A 3887-nucleotide genomic window follows, 5' to 3' on the forward strand; every position below is an offset into this window, starting at 1 on the left:
GCGAGGTGGCGGGCGCCTGTAGTCCCAGCTACTCGGGAGGCTGAGGCAGGAGAATGGCGTGAACCCGGGAGGCGGAGCTTGCAGTGAGCTGAGATCCGGCCACTGCACTCCAGCCTGGGCGACAGAGCGAGACTCCATCTCAAAAAAAAAAAAAAAAAAAAAAGCCTTACTAGGCCCCATCTCCCTTGGTTAGAAACATGAACACTAGTAGCATCAAATTCATCTCCTTCCAGCTCTGTAATCCAAGAGGGGACAGAGTTCCTCTCTTGCAGCTTCAGGGAAACACTTCAGGGAGAGATTGATTGGCCTAGCCTGGATCTCATTGCAAGAACTGTGTCCACTGGATGAGGCCAATTAGCAAAAGGGGTAGGGGAAGGATGCTGAGCAGATTAAAGAGTAACATCCAACTCCTACATTTTCTCAAATGTTGATACATTCATTCAAGTTGGGGGGTTTCTCCTGCTTCTCCAGGGTGGTCATCTTTGATTTGCAGCGTCTTTTCCTACGTTGGCTTACGTGGGAGGGAGCCCCATGGGGTGCAGCTGCTGCCTGGTTCAGCAAGAAGGCTGTGCGGTGCAGGCCTCCTGCGTGCTGGGTCGGCCCGCCCCCGACTGTCGAAGACGGGAGAGGAGAAGGGCTCTGTTCGGATTCTCCCAGCACTAATTCCAAAAGCATTGGAATGGTAGCCTTTATAGTGTCTCTGTTAGGTTTCCATTTGCTACGGTAACAGAAATAAAGAGGATTTATTGGCTCCCATCGCTTAAAAGGTCCGTCACTGGTGGGGGTGGGGGATAGGATGTGGGGCAATCAGGGCTCCCGCTCTGGTTCTTGGGACTCCCCAGGCTCATCCTTCCCCTGTGCTGGCGGCAAGGTGGCTGCCACAATTCTAGGCCTCACCTGACAACATCGCCAGGAAGACAGCCTTTTCCAGCAGCGATCTCTTCAGCACCAGGGTGTAATGTCCCAGAAGCTGCCAGCAGACTTCTCCTTACCTCTCAGTGACTCCAATCCCTTTGTGAACCCATCCCCGTGTCCAGGGAGACGTCACGTGCGAATCCGCTCAGGCCTGGATTCCTGAAACAATCAATGGTTGGGGATAGAAATCCGCTTAGGCCAATTGGACCAATGCCTGGTGCTGGCAGTGAGGTCAGTCTTGAGCACATGGGTTACGTGAGAGAAGGTGGGAATCTGAATAAAAACTGGGATACTGTAGGGCAGAAGGAAATGGGTGCTGGGCAGGAAACCCCTTAACGAGCACTCTGCCTCCTTTCCTTTCCGTGTCTGAGCCAAGTCCCTGCCATCCCAAACTCTGTTGGAAATTTCCCGTGTTGGAAAAATCTGGGAGGCGAGATAAACTAGACGTTCACACTCACCTTGCCATTTTATCTTTCAAACCCTTAGACACCACCCAATTCAAACCCCTCATTTTACAAATAATGAGACTCAGAAAGGAAAGTGACTGCCCAAGGTCCTGCTGTGGCTACAGTTGGCTGTAAAGTCATTCAAGCCTTCCCAGCTCCTTTTCTGAGACCTGTCTGTGATGGGTCGTTTTATGTGTTAACTTGGCTAGGCCATGATACCCAGATATTTGATCAAATATTATTTTAGATGTTTCTGTGAAGGTATTTTTTAGATGAGATTAACATTTAAATCAATAGACTTTGAGTAAAGCAGATGACCTTTGATAACATAGGTGGGCCTCGACCAATCAGTTGAAGGCCTTAATAGGAAAATGATTACCTGCCCAGAAGGAGAGGGGATCCTGTGAGTGGACTGCCTTTGGGCTCAGCTGCACCTCTTCTGTGGGTCTCCAGCCTGCCTGCTGACCCTGCAGATTTTGGACTTTGCCAGCCTCCACAATTGCATGAGCCAATTTTAAAAAGTAAATCCCTCTCCCCATGCCTATACATCCTATTGGTTCTGTTTCTCTGGAGAACTCTGACTTCCCTAAAGGCTCAACCTGTTATGTATCCTGACTTTGGACCTACACCTATATTTAAAAAGGTAATATTCTAAACGAGTGGCTGCTCAGCAACGGGTATAGGATTATTGAATAACTAGTTTTCAGTTAGTGATGAGCTGGAGGAGTGTATAGAGACTAATGTCAGAGTTCTCACAACTGCAGCAATAATGTAACTGAAGAAGAGAGGCTTACCCTGTTGATGTTCAACATCAGCAAAGATCCTTCTTTTTTCCCTGCTGTAGCTCTTCCTGCTTGAGACAAAGTGTTCATGTTATCAGGATCTGCTGTGGGCCATCAGGCTCCCTTTAGTTGCCCTTTGGGCTGCCCACATCCATTTCCCCTTTGCAATATCTAAAATTCCCTTTGGGGCATTACCCTTCCCCAATGTGGATGGCTAATTGTGGGCAGTGGTCCCACTATGGATGCTCAAGAGTCCAGACCTGGCTCCCATTCAGCCCGAGTGTGAGCATGTGACTTCAACTCAGCCAATTACAAACTCTCTCCTGGGACTTTAAATCAAGTGATATGAGAATAAGAGGGTGTATTACTCTGTTCTCATGCTGCTATGAGGAAATACCTGAGACTGAGCAATTTATAAGGGAAAGAGGTTTAATTGACTCAGTTCTGCAGGGCTGGGAGGCCTCAGGAAATTTACAATCATAGTAGAAGGGGAAACAAACACATCTTTCTTCACATGACAGCAGCAAGAAGCGCAGAGCAAAGAAGCGGGAAAACCCCTTATAAAAGCATCAAATCCCGTGAGAACTCACTCACTATCACAAGAACAACATGGAGGTAACCACCCCCATGATTCAAGTACCTCCCACGGGGTCCCTGTGGAGATTCAAGATGAAATTTGGGTGGGGACACAGTCTAACCATATCAGAGGAGAAGGTTGGTGCCATGCATTGCAGAAAAGGCAGTACAGGCATCAACATTTCTACAGGCTCCTCTGGTTATGAAACTATTTGGACTTTCTGTGAACTCTGTCCAGCTTCTTAGCCTTCCAGTGTGCTCATGGTTCTGGCCATTTCCAAGCCTGACTATCAGGCTCCTGTCAATTTTGCAGGCCTCTATGAGTCTTTACTTTGGTTATCCAGAATTGGCATCTAACCAGCAACCAAGTCCCCCAACTGATACAGATCGTTGAGTACTGTTTCCAGCTCTGCTTTAACTTAGTGACGTCATTTCACTTCCCCAAGCCTCAGTTTCCGCATATGTAAAATTAGGGAATGAGCCTAGATCTGTGTTCTGCAAATATATTTCAGCCATAAGAAATTTCATGCAAACAAATCTCCCTTATAGGAGCAGTTAACTCATAAAACTGGTCCACGCAGTGCTGCTCTGGTTTAAGAGAATCCTGTCCTCTTGGCACTTTCTCAGTAGTGCCCTGCTGTGACTTCTGCAGGGTTCCACAGAGCATGCTGGACTAGACAATCTCTAACACCATAAAGGGACAGGGGTGTACTCTCTCTCCCTCATGGCAACGAAAAATAGTCTGGGTTGATTTAATTAACTCAGGGAGGCATCATATCCACAGTTTCTTATTGACAAAAACTTTTGTTTCTTCTCTTCTTGAAGGAAATGTGCTTAGTAAATGTCTGTGAAATGTTTACACACACACACACACACACACACACACACAACCAATTTAGCTAGTTTTTCTTTTCTTTTCTTTTCTTTTTTTCTTTTCTTTGAGACAGAGTCTCACTCTGTTGCCCAGGCTGGATTACAGTGGCACAATCTCGGCTCACTGCAACCTCTGCCTCCGAGGTTCAAGTGATCCTTCTGCCTCAGCCTCCCGACTAGCTGGGATTACAGGTATCCACCACCACACCTGGCTAATTTTTGTATTTTTAGTACAGACAGAGTTTCACCATGTTGGCCAGGCTGGTCTTGAAGTCCTGACCTCAGTTGATCTGCC

At 47.3% G+C, this 3887-nt stretch overlaps 1 long non-coding RNA gene across 1 annotated transcript; it reads right to left on the reverse strand.

The window, feature by feature from the left end:
• Positions 1-218: 218 nt before the first annotated feature.
• Positions 219-3670, reverse strand: LOC103878697. The gene is made up of 2 exons (XR_638977.4): positions 898-3670; positions 219-718 (listed from the first exon to the last, which is right to left on the reverse strand). It is a non-coding gene; the product is annotated as an uncharacterized LOC103878697 (long non-coding RNA).
• Positions 3671-3887: the final 217 nt, after the last annotated feature.

This window comes from Papio anubis, chromosome 17, assembly GCF_008728515.1.
Source record: "Papio anubis isolate 15944 chromosome 17, Panubis1.0, whole genome shotgun sequence".
Taxonomy (NCBI): domain Eukaryota; kingdom Metazoa; phylum Chordata; class Mammalia; order Primates; family Cercopithecidae; genus Papio; species Papio anubis.